This window comes from Lynx canadensis, chromosome D4 (genome assembly GCF_007474595.2).
Source record: "Lynx canadensis isolate LIC74 chromosome D4, mLynCan4.pri.v2, whole genome shotgun sequence".
Classification (NCBI taxonomy): Eukaryota; Metazoa; Chordata; class Mammalia; order Carnivora; family Felidae; genus Lynx; species Lynx canadensis.
This window is the reverse complement of record NC_044315.2, coordinates 8,782,599-8,801,435: the sequence shown is the minus strand read 5'-3', so window position 1 is coordinate 8,801,435 and position 18,837 is coordinate 8,782,599. Positions and strand designations below refer to the sequence as shown.

The 18,837-nt window shown below is 38.8% G+C and overlaps 1 long non-coding RNA gene across 1 annotated transcript; it reads right to left on the bottom strand.

Moving 5' to 3' along the window:
* Window positions 1-788: 788 nt before the first annotated feature.
* LOC115499306 lies at window positions 789-18,602 on the bottom strand. The gene is made up of 3 exons (XR_003964111.1): window positions 18,411-18,602; window positions 15,678-15,847; window positions 789-880 (listed from the first exon to the last, which is right to left on the bottom strand). It is a non-coding gene; the product is annotated as an uncharacterized LOC115499306 (long non-coding RNA).
* Between the last annotated feature and the right edge of the window lie 235 nt (window positions 18,603-18,837).

Here is an 18,837-nt window from a genome sequence, read left to right as displayed (position 1 = left end):
CCCCCTTCTTGCTCTAAAATTCAGTGATCGCTTATTTGGCCACTTGGAGTGGCCAAGTCCTGAGCCTAGCCCCCATTTTAACAAAAAGGCTGAGAAGGGAGAAGATTTACCACCTTCTGAGTTTAATTATTCATCCAGAGAAGTACTTTTGTTTAAGACTTAAAACAGTCTATATGTCCGGAACCATTTTTTTTTTTTTTTTTCAGAGCAGCCCAAAGCATTGGGGAATTGTGAGCTGGTTTCTGGGACATTTTAAGAACTTAAAATAAGGAATGAACATATTTATATAAGTTAAACATGTTATAATGATCTTTTATAGACAATAGCTTTATTGAGATAAAATTCACATAACCATACAATTTACCTCTCTTTAGAATACAGAATTAAATGATTTTTAGTATATTCACCAAGTTGTACAATCATAATCAATTTTATATTTTTTAAGTAGGCTCCACACCCAATGTGGGGCTTGAACTCACGACCTTGAGATCAAGAATTGTGTGCTGTACCAACTGAACCAGCCAGGTGCCCCACAAATCAATTTTATAACATTTATATTACTTCTAAAAGAAACCCCAGGCCCATTAGCAGTCTCCCCATATGCCCTCAAGGCCCCGACCCCTAGGCAACCACAAAAGTACTTTCTGTCTCTCCATTACTTGGCTCAACTGGACATTTCATGTGAAGAAAATCACACAATATATGACATTTTATGACTGGCTTCTTTCATTTGGCAAAATTTTGTCACGATTCATCCATGTTGTAGCAGGTATAGTATTTCATTCTTGTTTGTGGCTGAATAGTATTCCACGGTATGGGTATACCACATTCTATTCATTCATCAGTTAATGGACACTTGAGTTCATATCCACAAGGATGGCTAGGATTAAAAAGGAAAAACAAGTGTAGATGAGATTAGAACTCTCATACACTGCTCATGGGAATGAAACATGGTACAGTTGTTTTGGAAAACAGTCTGGCAGTTTCTAAAAAGGTTAAACAGTAGTTGTGTTGCCCAGAAATTTGATACCTAGGTATACAGTCAAGAAAAATGAAGACATATGTTCACACAATAATTTGCACATGAATGTTCATAGCAGCATTCTTCATAATATCCAAAAAAGTGGAAGGAAGTGATATTGCATTGTAATTTTAATTTCCATTTCCCTGATGACTGCTAATGTCAAGTAACTTTACATGTGCTTACTGGCCATTTATAAATCTTCTTAGGGAAAATGTCTATTCAGATCCTATGCCTACTCTTTAACCGGTTTTTAATTATTATTGAGTTGTAAGAGTTCTTTATCACTCCTCAAATATATACTTTGGAAATATTTTCTCCTATTTTATAGACTGTCTTCTAACTTTCTTAATGGTGTAGCACAAAGGCTTTACATTTTGATGAAGTCCAACTTATCTATTTTTGTCGTTGCTTGAGCTTTTAGTCATATTTAAGAAAACCTTGCCTAACCCAAGGTCATGAAAATTTATACCTGTGATATTTTTCTAAGTATTGTCTACTTTTAGTTCTTACATTTATGTTGTTGCACTTTTATATATAATGTGAGTTAGGGGATCCAACTTCTTTTGCTTATGATTATCCAGTTGTCCCAGCATCATTTGTTGAAAAGACTATTCCTTCCTTTGTTGAATATCTTACTACCTTTTTTGAAATCAATGGACCAGAAGTGTGAGAGTAAAATCTGGACTTTCAATTCTATTCACTTGCTCTGTATGTTTGTCTTTATGCTGGTATCACATTGTTTTGAGTATGGTAACTTTGTATTTTATTTTATTTATTTTTACATTTATTTACTTTTGAGACACAGAACACAATTGGGGGTGGGGGTCAGAGACAAAAGGAGAGACAGAATCCAAAGCAGGCTCCAGGCTCTGAGCTGTCAGCACAGAGCCTGACATGGGGCTCGAACTCACAAACTGTGATATTATGACCCGAGCCGAAGTCAGACGCTTAACTGACTGAGTCACCCAGGCACCCCTTTGTAGTTCATTTTAAAATTGGAAAGTGTAAGTCTTTCAGTTTTGTTCTTTTTCAAGATTGTTTTGGCTCTTCTAAGGTCCCTTAAATTTCCATATAAGTTTTAGGATCAGCTTGTCCATTTCTATTTAAAAAGCCAGTTTCGATTTGATAGGGCTTACAGATCATTTTGAAGAGTATTGGTATACTAACAATATTAAGTCTTCCAACGCATGAACACGGGATACTTTGTTTCATTAGGTCTTTAATTTCTTTCAGCAGTATTTTGTAGTACTCAGAGTATAATGTTTGCATTTCTCTTGTGAAACCTATTCCTAAGTGTTTTATTCCTTTTGATGCCATTGTAAATGAAGTTATTTTTTATTTTTTTTATTTTTATTTATTTTTTTTTTAATTTTTTTTTCAACGTTTATTTATTTTTGGGACAGAGAGAGACAGAGCATGAACGGGGGAGGGGCAGAGAGAGAGGGAGACACAGAATCAGAAACAGGCTCCAGGCTCTGAGCCATCAGCCCAGAGCCCGACGTGGGGCTCGAACTCACGGACCGCGAGATCATGACCTGGCTGAAGTCGGACACTTAAACGACTGCGCCACCCAGGCGCCCCTGAAGTTATTTTTTAATTGCATTTTTGGTTTATTCATTACTATTATGTAGAAACACATTTGATTTTTGTGTATTGATCTTAGAGCCCTGCCACGTTGCTGAACACCTCTGCTAGTCCTAATGGTTTTTAGTGGATTCATTAGTATTTTCTGTATACATGACGATGTCATGGGCAAACAGAGATAGCTTTACTTCTCCCTTTATAATCTGATCACTTTTTTCTCATTTTGTTGTGTAATTGTCCTGGGGAGAATTTAACTGTCTAATTGCCCTACACTAGTATGTTGAATGGCAGTGGTGTGAGAACTTGTCCTTGTCTTGTTCCTGATATTAGGAGGGATGCGTTCAGATTTTTTCTTCTCATGTTTCCATGATGAAACATGGACCAAAATATGGCTCACCATGAGTGAATTGGAAATGTTAGACATTCCTTGGTTTAATGTAGGGCAAGGGATTCGAAGACTGGGAGAGACTGGAATGTTAGAGTGTATTTGTCATTTCAGACCTACTCACCTACACTGGAAGGGGCCAAAATGTACACCTTGCACCAGTGCTCCGAGGAATCGATGTGTGAGGGGAACTGTGCTATCACTCTTCTCTGTAGGCCAGCCATCCCCCATAGAAACTGAAGTCACTGAAATGGAAAACTGATATGCAGTGAGAGTGAGAGTAGCTGGAAACCCTCACCACCAAAGGCCAAGTGGGATGGCTACTGCAATGGACAGGAGAGTCAAAGCAGCAATAAGTAGTCTGACTCGTATAGGACTATGGCTCCGGATGATCAATTAGAGTGAGCTAGAAGTAAAATAAGTAGGAAGCCTACTAGATTCTTTATTGGTAGAAGCAGAAAAATTTTGAGTTGAATGAACCAAAAAGTTCAACCTGAATCCTAAAGGCAGAGTCATGGCCCCTCAATCAATTCCCAGACTGGAGCCAACTTACAGACCCAGAACCAATTAAACAAGTTGGGGGGGGGGGGATTTCCCCTTGAAGAAAGAATTTAGGACTACCAAAAGGTTATATTGTTAATCTTTCTTCCAGTCTCCCTAGAGGGACCTATAGCCTTTTTAATACAGTAGCTGTATACTTGGGGGAAAGAAGTAATCAGACCCTTTGGGGACTACTGGACAGTGGCTTTGAACTAAGTACAAGACACCCAACATCTGTGACTGTGCCCCATCAATCGCAGGAAGAGCTTATGGAAGTTAGGTCAATGGAGTTTTAGGTCAGGCCCATCTTGCAGTGGGTCCAGTGGGTGGTGATTTCCCCAGTTAAATAATGCATAACTGGAATAGACCTACTTAACAGATGGCAGAATTTTCCTGTCAGTTCCCTTTAGCTTTGGTGTTTTCATAGGTGTTCTTTTTTAGATTGAGGATGTTCCTTTCTGGTCCAAGTTAGTTAGGTGTTTTTTTTTTTTTTTTATCACAAAGGGATGTTTGATTTTTTTCATTTTTACCTTTTTCAGCAGCTATTGAGATTATGATGTGTTTTGTCATTTATTTTTATTAATATGTAAATCATTTTTGGATGTTGAACCAGTTTTATATCTCTTGGGGATAAATACTACTTGCTCATGATGTATAATCCTTTTTATATCTTGATAATGACATAACTTTTTTAACATGTTGCTTGATTTGGTTTGCTAATATCTTAGCGATTTTTGTGTCTATTCATAAGAGATGCTGATCTATAGTTTACTTGTGATATTTGTCGGGTTTTGGTATCAAGGTAATACTGACCTCATAAAGTGAGTTGAGAAATGTTCCTTCCTCTTCTATTTTTTAGAAGAATTTGTGAAGTATTGATACTGATACTTTTTAAATGTTTGATAGAATTCTTTAGTGAAGTTATGTTTTTCTATTTTCCATTTTATTGATTGTACTGTAATCTTTATTATATGTCTATGTTTGTTTGTTTTAAAGTTTGTGTGTCTTCTTTGTCTAGTGTCTTAAAGTGGAATGTTAGGTTATTGTGTAGAGGCATTTCTAACATAGGCTATAAATTTCCCTCTCTCTACTATTTTAACTGTCCCATATGTTTTCCTATATTGTATTTTAATTTTTATCCATCAAAGTATTGTTTGATTTCCTTTGTGATTTCTTCTTTGACCTATTGGATATTTAAGAGTGTTTTTAAATATCAACTAATTTCTGAATTCCCCTAATTTCTTTCTGTTATTGACTTTAAAGTTGATTCCATTGTGGAGATGGTCATTTTTGTAATTTCAGTCCTCTTAAATTTATCAAGGCTTGTTTTATCATTTAATGTATTTGTGGGGATTGTCTCGTGCACTTGCAAAACAAACACATACGATGTTGTTGGTAGAGAGAGTCTCCCTTAGGTCTAACTGGTTTGTAGTGTTGTTCAACTCTTCTTTTTGTTCATCTTCTGCCTATTTGGTTTATTCATTATTGAAATTGGAGTATTAAGGCCTCCAACCATTGTTGATTTTCAGTGTCTCCCTTCATTTCTGTTAGTTTTTGCTTCATGTGGTTTAGGCTTTGTTTTTAGGTGTGTATGTGTTTGTAATTGCTATATCTTTCTTGGTGGGTTGACTCTTTTGTAATAATTAAATGTCTCTCTTTATCTTTATTAACACTTTCTGTTTCAAAGCCTCTGTTGACTGATAATACTATAGCCACAACAGCTTTCTTATGGTTACTGTTGGTAAGATATATCTTTTTTTCCATCCTTTTACTTATAATTTATTTTTATCTTTGAATCTAAAAGGTATCTTCTATAGATAGCATATAATTGGGTCTTGTCTTTTTATTCAGTTTGACAGTCTCTGCTTTCTGACTGGAATGTTTAATCCATTCATACTTAATGTCACAATTGATAGAGTTAGATTTACATCTGCCATTTTACTTTTTGTTTTCTATGTAGACATTATTTTTCTAAGGCAGTCATAACAAAGTACCACAAACTGGAGGGCTTAAACAACAAAAATTTGTTGTCTCACACATGGAGGCCTGAAGTTCTGAGATCAAGTTATCAACAGGGTTGGTTCTTTCTGAGAGCTGTGAGGGGGGAAGGGTCCATTCCAGCCCTCTCTCCTTGGCTTTAACTTAGCTGTCTTTGCCCTGTATCTACTCACATCATCTTCCTTCTGTGTATGTGTGTCCAAATTTTCCCTTCTTATAAGGACACTAGTTGTATTGGATTAGGGCCCATCCTAATGACCTCATTTTAGCTGTACTCCCTCTATAATGGCCCTACCTCCAAATAAAGTAACATTCTGAGGTATCGGGGATTAGGACTTCACCGTATGACTTTTAGGGGGATGTAAATCAAGCCACAACATTTTGTTCCTCTATTCTTTCTTTCACATTCATGATTTTTTTTTCTAGTGTGACATTACACTATACATATTTTTGAGTTATTTTCTTATTGGCTGATCTAGGACTTACCATCTGTATCTTAATTTGCAGACTCTAGATCAGATTTCTACTGAATTGCAGTGAAATACAAAAAAGATGCTCCTATATAGCTCTGTTGTTTCTGCCCCTTCTTTTGTGCTGCTCTTGTTATGCATTATGCATACCATATCTAGGTAACCACTTCCAAAATACATGTTGTAATTATTACTTTACATAATTGATGTCTTTCTAAGAAACTGAGAGAGGAAAGGAGAGCAAGTACATATTTGTAGAGTTTGTTTTATCGACTATTTGATTTGTCATTTCCGGTTCTCTTCATTTGTTGCTCTTGCTTTCAGTTAGCATATGGTGTCGTTACCTTACTACATTATAGCTTTGCTCCCACCTCCTTTTTGCCATTAGCAAATAGATTGCATTTCTACATTATAGACCACCAAATACAATTACATGCATATTGTTTGTCACAGCTGCTTTTTCTATTTTATTTTTATTAAGATTTTAGTTTTAAGTAAGCTCCACACCTAACATGGGGCTTGAACTTACAACCCCCGGATCAAGAGTCACATGCTCTACCAACTAAGCCAGCCAGGCACCTTGACACAGCTGCATTTTATATTTTTAAAATTTTTTAAATATGTATTTATTTTTGATAGAGACAGAGCACAAGTGGGGGAGGGGCAGAGAGAGAAGGAGACCCCGAATCCAAGGCAGGCTCTAGGCTCCAGGCTCTGAGCTGTCAGCACAGAGCCCGATGCGGGGCTCGAACTCACGAACCATAAGATCATGACCTGAGCTGAAGTCGGACGCTTAACTGACTGAGCCACCCAGGTGCTCCTACAGAGATGCTTTTTAAATAAGCTAATAGAGAGAAGAAGAAACATGCATTTATATTGTGTTTTACAATTATGTTATTATCTCTATCAGTGCTCTTTTCTTTTTCACATAGATTTATATTACTGTCTGTGGTCACTTGCTTTCAGCCTGAACTTCCTTTAGTATTTCTTATAAGATATTGTGAGAGCAACAAATTCTCTCAGTTTTATTTATCTGGGAAGGTCTTGATTTTGCTTTCGTTTTTGAAACATTGTTTTTCTGGATATAAGTTTCTTGGGAGACCTATTTTTGAAATTTCAGCACTTTAAATGTATCATGCCACTGCCTTCCAGTCTCATTGTTTCTGATGGGAAGTCAGCTGTTAATCTTCTGGGTTCTCTTGTACTTGATGAGTTCTTTTTCTCACTGCTTTCAAGATTTTTCTCTTTGTCTTTTAACATTTTAGTTATGAAGTGTCTGGTTGTATATCTTTCTGCATTTATCCTTCTTGAAAGATGTTGAGTTTCTTGGATGTCTAGATTACTTTAAAAAAAATAAAATTTGGGAGTATTTCGCCATTATTTTATTAAACACATATTTTTTACTCCCTTCTCCCCTTCCTGTCATTCTCCTAGTCTCATTATGAGTATGTTGCTGCTCTTTATGATGTCCTACATTTCTCTAAGGCATTACTCAGTATCACTGTTACTGAGGTTGATACACATTATACAATCCATCTTCAAGATCTTTGATTCTGTCTTCTACCAGTTCAAATCTGCTTTTGAGTCTTTTTAGTAAATTTTTCATGTTAGTTGATTTTTAACTTGGAAATTTCTATTTGGTTTACTTTTATAATTTATATATTATTATTCCTAATTTGCTGAGACATTATGATTATACTTATTTTTGAAAGCATGGTTTCCATTAGTTCTTTGAGCATAGTATAGTGGCTGCTATAAACTTGTTTTAGGTCTGTTATCTGGGCCCTCTTAGAGGTGGTCCTTGTTGCCTGTTTGCCCTTACCCCCTGTATTGGTCACACTGGCCTGCATCTGTGCATGTCTCATAATTTTTTGTTGTTACTGAAAACTGAACATTTGTGGTAATATATTGTAACAACTATGGATACTGATTTCTCATCTCTCATCTCTCAGATTTGTTGTTGTTATTTGCTTATTTGTTTAGTAACTTGGCTGGAGAACTTCAGTGAAATTTCCCCTGCGGCATGAGGCCTGTGATGTCATTCTTGAGAACTTGCAGCCTTGGGCGTGGGCACAGTCACCTTTGGATAACCAGTTTTAGCAGGGTTCTCTTTGGCTATTTTCCTGATCTCGCTGCTAAGTCCGTTTTGTCTGTTGGTATCACGTCCAGCTTAATTAGGCTCCCCTTACTGCTGGCTGATTACTCTATGGTTTTTGATAATGTCCTTATACATACAGTGCTCCACAGTCTGATCCAACTAATTTGGGACCTTTTATAGAGCTAGTCTTGGAGGTTTTTTCTGACTCCAGAAGGGCTCATCTTAGCAGTTATCTCTTTACCTGATTTTCTCTGGTAATCTAGTTGGCTTAAAGTTTTTCCTTGTTGCTTTCATAGAGATATCAGCCTCCTCTTAATTGTCTACCCCCAAATCATCATTGTTCTTTGAGAATCTCTTAGGATTAAACTTACATTCTATTCCAAATACATGTAGTTGGTCTGGTAAGAGCTTCTACATCTTTTCTTCTTTTTGCCTCTCTCTATGCAAAAACATCTCAGAGTTAAACTGCTTTGGGTGTGGGAGCAGAGACAATGACCCACTTCTCTTGGAGCACCATTTTTCCTCTAATGAGCAGGGCACTGGGCAGGAGCAGTAGCCTCTGGTCTTCCCAGCTTGCCTCTCCCAGTGTGGAATATCCTCTGTATGAGCAAACTGTGGTGATGATAATTGGCTCTAGTATTTTCAGCTACCTTTGCCTGGAGTAGAACCAGTGGGACTAACAGTGGGGCTAGAGGGAGGAACAGATCCCCTGACCTCTTGGTCACCCTTGTTTAGAAATTAGTTTCACAACAGGCAGCTGGAGAGGATGAGAACTGTTGGCATATGTCCATCCCAGGGAGAAATAGCACTTGACTGGTAGCTTGGGGGAGAGGGACCCCTCTCTGGAACAGAACCTCAAGCATGCTGAGTTGGGGGGAAGGGTAAGGGATGGAGTAGATCATGACTCAAGTGACATAGGCTCTCACTGTTCTTACCACAGTTTATTACATTTTGTTGAATAAATGCTTCTTCATTTATTGTACTCTCTTAGGCACTGCATAGAGATTTTAAATAGTTGTTGGTGTTTTGGTTTTTACTAGTTCAGGTTGTTTTGTTAGGAAGTGAGTCTTCAGAGCTCCTCATACTACCATTCCAGAAGTTATGTCTAACGATATTTAGATGAAATGTATTAGGGTAAACAAAGTAGTGTAAAAACAAAGAGAAGAAACCTGACGTCTAATTAATTTGCCCATTAGTGGTGGTTTTTATTTACAGATAGATTATGTGTAGCTCATTAACTGCAAACTTCATTTCTGTTGTAACTCATTAATAAAAAAAATAGGTTGAGTGATAAGGCTCTAATGTAGGTTGACTTTTTAAAGAAATCCCAAGATTTGGATACCAAATTCCAAAAGAGCATTAAATAAGTCCTTTAGAAGATTGAAGAATGGGTGGTTATATGCATTTTCTATGATACACATATTTTAGTATCTTAAATGTCAGTTATCTACCCAGAGTCTGGGTGGGTTTCAGGATGTCTTCTCTGCACCCTCTCTCATGTTTGCAGAGCTGGCACAATAAGAAGCAATTTTATCTCATAGAACACATAGTCTTGGATTTAATTAACCAGGAAATATTTATAGAGTATCTACTGCCTAAAAAGTCACTGTGCGAGAACTCAACAAATGTGGTACAAAATACCTGTCTCCAAGAAGATAATATCTAAACACATTAAAAAATTACTTGTAACACAGTATAGCATAGTTCAATGATAGATGGGTACAGAGGGTTCAGAGGAGGGTCGCGTGCTTTAGGATCAAAGTCATGTTTTAGTTAAAATGGGCTTAAAACATCAGTATTTTTTTTCCTCATAAATCTTTAATTTCGGCAGGGCTCAGTGGGGTAAGGCTTGTCTCTGCCCCATGCAGTGTTAGCTGGAGGTAGTTGGTGGTTGCTGGTGATTAACTGAGGGCTGGAGGATTTGCTTCCAAGATGGCTCCCTTGTGTGACTAGTAAATCGGTACCGGCTTTGGGGGAGCAGCTCAACCAGAGCTCTTAGTTTCTCTCCTGGAAAGTTCTAGAAAGAGAGGGCAAGGAAAATGAGGATTTTGAAAGGTCATTGGAATTGCCTACATTAGAATCCAAGAATATTAGGGTTTGGTGAATGGAACCACACTGCAATGAGGAAAGGGGGTTATTGAAGCAGGTTTATCTCTAGTCTATAAAATAAATAGTAAAAGGCAGGAGAGAAATGGGTTGATAGCCAAAGAGACCATTCAATCAGATAAAGCTTTCTTTCAAGTCAAGAAAAACTAAATTATCATTGAAAGCAGATGAAAAAGAAAAATATCCCATATGTGGCTTGCTTTAGATTTGGTTTCTAATAGTATTTGATTAATCTACCTGGAATTACTAACGTATTTCTCGGATTCTTCTGGGGTCTTGCTTTGTTTAGATGCTTCTGTACCCCAAGAAGGGAGAGTCTGAGATTTTTATAGCATTACATCTTCATATAACCTGAATCCAGGTACTTCCAGAAAAGAGTAAGTGGCTCCCTATTGCTGTCTCCTTGGAGAATAGTCTCCTTTGCTGATGCAGAGATGGGTGAGTACTTCCTGGCATCAACCAAAGTGAAACAGGGCTGAGGGGGCAGACAAAAGTATGAATCAGAGTAGAAATGTGCATAGGAATTGTTAACATTTTCTCCAAAGAGCTGTGTGGCTTTATTCATAATTACCTATTGGTAGCCAAAGCTACATGAGACTGGAAGACCGGTAAAGCACTATGCTGATGGTTTGTCAATAGTAGTTAGAAGGATTATTGGCTGCCAAGGGTTCCCATTGTTAGGAATGAAGGCAAGGGTTGGCAAGGAGGCAATTTAGAGCCACCGTTGAGAGCCACCATTTCTGAGAACAACTGCCCCTGATAAGAGTTCTTGCCACAGAACGCTCCAGGGTATAGCATTCAGGGGAAACCAACTTGTGCTCCTGACAGCATTGATGGGAGCAAACTCAGCTGGGCTTTTCTTGAAGACACTGCAACCCTGACTGGCAAGGTCAATACACACTGCTCTGAGCCAGAAAGGAAACCCTCCAGGGAGCTCAATTGAGATGAAAAAAACTGGGAGCATTCTTTGGAGGCCAGTGACCCAATCTGCCCTCCTAGCAGACACTGGTCATAACACTGATGAGAAAAATAGGTTGACACTCAGTAGAGATCAAGTGAAGAAGAGATAGTGTAGTGGAAAGAGCATGAGCCTTGGAGCCTATTTGAGACAGGTTTGTGTACCTGCTCTGGTACTTATTAGTTTGTGCTCATTGATGATGTGTTTCAGTTTCCTTGTAGCCAACATTTAAAATATCCGATCATGGTGTTAGAGCGCTGAATGAGATAAGACATGTAATAGATCCTAGTACATTGCAGGTACTGCAAATATGACAGCCAGTAGTGTTCTTTTCTATCTGGACCTACTTGAAATGAAGGTCATGAGACTCCAAGGGCATCCAGCCAGTTATTGAGTCCTTGAATTGTAGCCTGCTTTTTACATTCCTATGGAAATAATCTAGGAAGCTGTCATTTGGAAAAACCATTAAATAAAGGACTAGAGGCAGACACTGTGCCTGTGAAATTCAGTGCACTGTCACATGTATGTGGACTTGCGACTGATCCTAGAAATGTCATGCACTCAGGGGTCAGCATGCCTGTTCTGTGCGTTTCCAATGTTGATTCCAGGACTTACTATCATGAGACTGCTCAAGGGATCATAGTCACAAAGGATTTTGTTTTTGGAAAAAAGTTTTCAACTTGTTTGCTTCTTATACATAAAAGATGGAAGCCACGGTTCTCTTTTAAAAACCCAGTGCTTGATTAATTTCTCCCTGCCCAGCTCTAAGCTTCATAGCTGGATCATTTGGGCATCATTTTGCAATTCAAAATCTTAGCTTTCCAAAGATGCTTCTTGATTTGATGTTCCAGGTGGCTGAGAAGAAACGGACATGAAGTGATTGCTCATGGCTTCGAAAGGTCATGATCAGCTTTGTGCAGGCTAGAGAATGTCAATCTGCACCTGAACTTTAAGCCTCATATTTTTCTGATTATGGATATAAATCATGTGACATTGGCAAGTAGCTTATTCTCCTGCATATCCAATGCTCAATTAAGGCAGAACTCAGAGCTGATGGGCACTTCTGCGACTGCCATTTCAGAGGTATATTTATTTCCTTTCTCTCTGAACTCCAGCATCAAAGGAATTTGCACCGTTTGGCTGGTGGGCAAAAGAGAAAGCAATTCCTCACTTAATGTGTAATCATTTACACATTTAGAGCCCTCAAAATGTGTCATTCTTTCCTAACTTAAATTATGCACATAATCCGTTTATTTAGGATGAAATACCTGGCACGCTTCCAGGAAATATTGTGAGAATTACAGATGTGAGCATTTAAAATCTGTAAAGTTCATAGATATACTGCTATTTTTGGCATAGCATCTGATAATTGATCTAATAAGGAACAATTTTGAACATTATGAAATATTATTTGCATCTAGTATTCGGTACAGATAAAGATACTTTATGGTTAAAATGTTTCCTGCATATACTGCATCATCAATACACTCAAGGTTAATGAAATAGATTGACCTGTTTGTTTAATAAACAAATGTTTATTAAGAGCATTCTGTGCAAAGCCTTGCACTAGCATTTTAAAGGGTATCATTATAGCTGAATATATAGACAATATATTTTATTTATGTGTGTATAAAATTTAGAATGTTATATGGGTTATCAAGGAAATAGTGTGCAGCGATGGTGAATTTTAAGAGGTGATCTACTTAGATAAAATGGTCAAGGAAGGACACCCTAGGATTTAAGTAAAATAACATTTAAGCTGAGATCTAAGATGAGAAGTCACCTACTTAGTGTATATTAGCAGGAAGGATATGTTAGAAGAAAAGCAAGTACAGAATCCCTTCAAGGGAGTTTGGCATGTTGTAGAAACTCAATGTAGTGTCACTAGAGAAGCCTGAGCAACGAGAAGAGTAGAATGATACCAACTGGGTTTTCTGATCATCCCTATATAAGATGTGAAGAAGATGGGGCTCAGAGAGCACCTGCTTAGGAAGACAGAAGCAACAACCAACCAACCTGCGCATGATATCTTGGCCTTTTAATGGTCAATCCCAAGCCTGTCTTGCTCTCCTAAGAACAGGGAGATAAGGGAAAAGATGGATAAAGGGCACAAAAGTCATTGTACCTGGGCTCTTGAAAATTTGTGGTAAGGCTACACGTGGATTTACTTTATATTGTATCATATCGATTAATTTATCAATGAGCCCTGACAAAACTCTAGTACAGTAAAAATGAGGAAAAAAGAAATTATGGCAAAGCAAAGTAGAAATCAGCAGTCCTTAAAAAATGAGAAAGTCACTACCAGGAAGGCAAACGTAGAACATAACATTATAAGAGCAGTTCTGGTTCATCTTCCTTAGCTTCATCCACTACTGGAAGCTGTTGGGGACCTTTTCGTTAACTACATTTATCATTTACTTTGTAAAACACAAGGGAATTGCCATATCTAGGCGTTCTGGCTTCTGTATTTCATGACATTTTGTCTTGACTTGGAAGTAAAATTATTTTAATTCTAAGATATAGCAGGTGCTTCTGGAATTGGATATTGTCTTAACTGGAAAAGATGGCCCCTGGAGGAGAGAAGTAGAGTGGGGTTATCCCCAGACTTGCCAAACATCACAGATGCTAAGAATCTTACCTGGGGTCCAATGGGTTGGGATACTGGCATTCGCACACCCAATAGCGCTTGAAAGATATGGTACCAACAGTAATTATAAAGGCCGTTGACTTGGTGGGCTCAACATAACCAACCACTAATTCAGGGCATAATGTGCAACCCTAAAGCCCTCTCTTGTGGCCTTAAAGAGGCCCCCCCACTACTGGAGGCAGAAGGCAGATTGGGCTGAAAATCAGGCCCAGGACCTAATTGTGAGTCAGACTGAAGAGAAGGCTTGACATGCAGCTTTACCAAATCTCGGATAGTAAAGCAGAAAACTGAAAGGAATGGCATAGGGCCATCTAGATGGAAGAATCTGAGAACCCCACATTATCAGCATCACTTTTGAACTCTCTGTGCCTTCAGAAGTGGTCTATGATTTCTTGCCTAAAAAATACTACAAGGCTCTCCTTGAGGCAGATGTTTATAAAATAACATTACTTCCTTACGCTTTGTCCCCCACCTCTCTTATGGCATCCAGGGCAATAACCAGGATTGACTCACTAAGTTTCCCAACCGGTAAAATACTGTTGTGAGAATTCAAATAAAATGTGTGCATTCTAGTTTCTTATTGCTGCTGTAACAAGTTATCACAAATTTACAAAATAAAATTGTACAAATTTGTTAGCTGACACTTTCGTAGGTCAGAAGTCTGGCACAGTCTCCTGAGGCTCTAAAATCAAGATGTTGGCAGTGCTGCATTCCTTTTGGGAGGTTCTAGGAGAACATCCATTCCCTTATGTTTTCTAGTTCCTAGAGACCACCTGCATTCTTTGGCTCATGGTCCCTTCCTCCACCTTTAATGCCGGCCATGGCCGGTTCAGTCCTTCTCACACTGTATCATTGGGATCTTCTTTTGTGCTTTTTTCTTCTGCCTAACAGGACGCTTATTATATTGAGCCCACCCAGATAATCCAGTATACTCTCCCTATTTTATTTTTTTAAGTTTGTTTGTTTATTTATTATTTTGAGAACGAGAATGCACAAGCAGGGTAAGGGGAGAGAGAGAATCACGTGACCTGAGCCGAAATCAAGAGTTGGATGCTTAACCGACTGAGCCACCCAGGTGCCCCATACTCTCCATATTTTAAAGTTAGTTGACCAGCCATTTTAAATTCATCTGCAACCTTAATTCTTCTTTGCCATGTATAACGTACCACATTCACAGGTTCCAGGGATTAGGATTTGACATTTTGGGGAAGTTGTTACTCTGCCTACCACACAACATAAAGATGCTGAAATTAGTGTCTGATGTATAATAAATGCTCAGGAAACATTTGCTACTATTCCCTGCCTCAATCTCTGGGCTTCTGCTTTCAGATGGAGGAAACCACAACCATGTGAATCAGAGGCATCTCAAACCCAGTGCTCTCCCCAGCTTTCAGTAATACTCTTCTTCTTCGTTCTCTGATGTCCCCAAACTACCATTTTCCTCCAGGCACTTCCCCAGTCCCTATGTCCTCAGCAGCAGCAGATGATATTTTGTTGCCGACTTTGAATAAAAAAACTAAAGCCATCTGCCTTTGAACTACATTAACTTCTGTTGCTCCCACCCATGTATTTACCTACCCCTGCTCCCTTTCTTGGGTCTTTGCCCACTGTCTTGGAACACTGGAGCTCCTCCCTCTTAGTCATGGTTATCTCCTCCACCCATACTCTTGGTGCCCATATCAGCTTCTCTACTCTTCTCACTTCTCTACTTTTTCTCTGCATGTTACCATGGACTATTGACTCCCTCCTTGAGATGCTGTCTGTGATCTCTTGGACAACAAGCTTCTGTGGCACTATTCTCTCCTGGCTCTTCTACCTTTCTCCTCGCTGCTTGATCCCCTGCAAAGTCTCCCCTTCCTTCACTTACCCCTTCGTTTGTGGGCTATCCAGATCCTGTCCTTGGTTCCTCCTGCTCTCATTTCATTGTAAGGAGGAGCACTGTCATCTCCATCTCATGCATGGTACTCATGTTTTTCATCTTCCAAGGCTCAGCACTTTGGGGAGGGCTTCCTGTGAGCTCTCATCTTTGCCTTTCCTCTGAGAGAGATTCCAGAGCACTCATGACCACCTGTATCTAAGAACTTATATCATAATGTATTGAAAGGATATCTTAGCTGGTCTGTCTTCCCTAGGATACTGTATATTACACGTGGATAAAGATTTTTAGTGATCTTTCTTTCTCTAGTGCCAACTACAGAGGCTGTCACACCATTCTTTTTATTTTAGAGAGTGAGCATGTGTGCACACGGGCAGGGGAGGGGCAGAAAGAGAGGGAGAGAATCTTAAGTAGGCTCCACACCCAACCTGGTGCCTGACATTGGGCTCAATCTGACAACTGTGACATCATGACCTGAGTGGAAATCAAGGGTCAAATGCTTAACCAATGGGGCGACCCAGGCACCCCCACAATTAACACCTGATGGAAGTTTGATGAATTTTTTAATAGAAAAGTAGAAAAAATAATGCCAAATTTATAAAGTCCTGCACTTTATCATGTGGAAACTTTACTATAAATAAAATAACTTATTTCCCAACAAAAGTTGGTAGTGTGATTTGACTTTGCATATGTACCCAAAAAAGCAAAAACAACTTTTTTTCTAGATTGGTTAATATATAAACAATATGATATAAAGTAACTTTTCAGATACCAGCTTCCAGTTTCTGTATTCAGAATGCTTTCATTGATCAACACATTTTTGGAACTGCACTTATGGAAATTTTGTAGATTTGTGCAGTGCTCACGTTGGTCTGAAGGTCCATAATATGGCTTTTTGTGATGGATGGCTGATTAAAAAGTCTCAAAGTCCTGAACTGAGGTCAGATTCACATAATACTTACTGTAGCCTTCACCCAAATAGGTTGTTTGAATGACAATGAAATTGGGTAACTTAGTTCTTAAATTTTCTATTTATGTCAGGAAATCAAGGAGGAGTAGCTATCTTTTTTTCCCTGACCCTTCTCTTACCTCTGCTGTAAAACTGCCAAGTTCCCTTGGGACAGTTGCTCTGTTTTACTTGTAAGGGGGCATGTGTGTTTTACTGGCGGATGAAGTGATGTATCCACATGCCAAATATAATTTTGCAAAGTCCTTTGACTTGACGGAGGTTGCATAAACAGGAGAAGACACTTGGAATAAGTGGCAACATGCATTCTTTGGAGCTTTTCAAATCCGGGAAATACCGAGTTAAGAAACAGAGTTCAGTAGAATCAGTTAGTGGTTCAACCTAACTATGTACTGGGCCTCCCTTTTCTATATCAAACCATATTGAGTAATCCATTTCCACAGATCTGGGTGGCTTCAGAAAGTAATGGAAGCGTATTTAGGTCACCTGTGGAGTAACTCATGTGGTGTTGTTGTTTTTAACCTAACATCACAGGAAGGGAACTGTCCCAACTTGCTTTGTCTGTACAGGATGCACTCAATAAATATCTGGTGTAATAAATCCAGGTCAGACAAAGTCCCCGATGCTGGAATACAAAGACAAATAAGACAAATTTCTACCCTGGAGGAGTTCACAATGTGCCGGGGCTGGGGGCTGGGGGGGAATCAGAGAAGCTAAAAAGGAGATATTAAGATCTGGTAGAAGCAAAGTGTTACTGGACTCTAGTAAAGGGTAAGATTAATTGTTAGGTGAATCAGGGAAGGATTCCCAGAAAAGGTGCCATCCTTCAGGACCCAGTAGGCAGAGAAGGTAGAGGAAACAGGAAAGGGTGTTGAGGAAGCATCTACGGGGTCTCAGTGAGTGTCTTCATGGAACATGCTGGAGTTTAGTTGGATGAAGCATGAAAATGCTAAAAGGGAATTAATAAATCAGGTGTGGAAAAGCAGGCTGAGGTTGGGTTGTGAAAAGCATCATAAATCACACAAAGGAGTTTGAATTTCATTTTTCCCATTGAAAGTTCCATTTTTAAAGCTCCATGTTGCCTGTAAGATGGGTTTCCCAGAGGCTGTTCCTGGGCACGCAAGTTCTATCAGATGTGCAAAGGGGTTATACCACAATACCTATTCAGCTTTTAGTTAAAGATGGAAAGGTAATCATCCAGAGAAGATAGTAGGGAACCTGGTTGTGAGAAATAACATTGGTGGGGAATCTCCTGAAACACGTACAGTCCATCTATCTCTTAGATAACTGAAGTCAAATCAAATTAAACTGTATACCTGGACCTAACAGTTCAGCCGCCTCCTTGGATGGATATTATGATCATATTTTTCAGTGAGAAGAGATTGGTCTGTGCTGAGAAGTGTAATAGGAGATGGTTTGATGAGCCATTCATGTGTGCTTCGTTTGAACAGAGGGTTGGTCTTTATCTCAGAGGCAATGGGGGTGTTCGAATTGTTATGTGTCCTTCTCTGTCACCAACAGTGGTAAGCCTAGAGTCAAATTCCACTTCCAAAGGAGGGTCTTTAGGGCATGTGTTCTTGGGTGATGACAGAACTCAGGATTTTGTTTGACTTCCTACATTTGTATTCCCTTGGCTTAATCTACTTAGTTAATCCTATTGCAAGCTTTTGCAACCTCTCTCTGATCCTTTTGGGGGAGAAGAGCTGGGATTAGGAGACTACTGAATGTACATCACTTACCACCGTGCCATCACTTACCAAATAAGGACTTTTTTTTGTTATTGTGGTTTTTTATCAATCCTGCCTCTGTTGCACAGTACCCCATGTTGACAGAAATGGAAAGGTAACATACAATGAGCAGAAATGATTTTCAAAATCTTTTTCTCATGGTTTTAAGTTCATCACACGGCAAAGTGGACAAGTATGAGATGAAGAATTAGTGATTGCAAGTCTCCAATCCTTGTGCTGTGAAAGGGACAAGTCCCTAAGTCAGAGCTGGTAAACGGAGCTTCTCATCTAATTAGGGAGCTATGGTATCACTATGGCTCAGAATCCTCATCTATAAAATGGGAATAACAATCAAACCTATTTTATAGAGTCATTGTAAGGATTCTGACTTTGTATATGTATATGTAAAGTGCTAAGAATAAAGTCTGGCACGGAAGCATTCAGTTAATACTAGCAG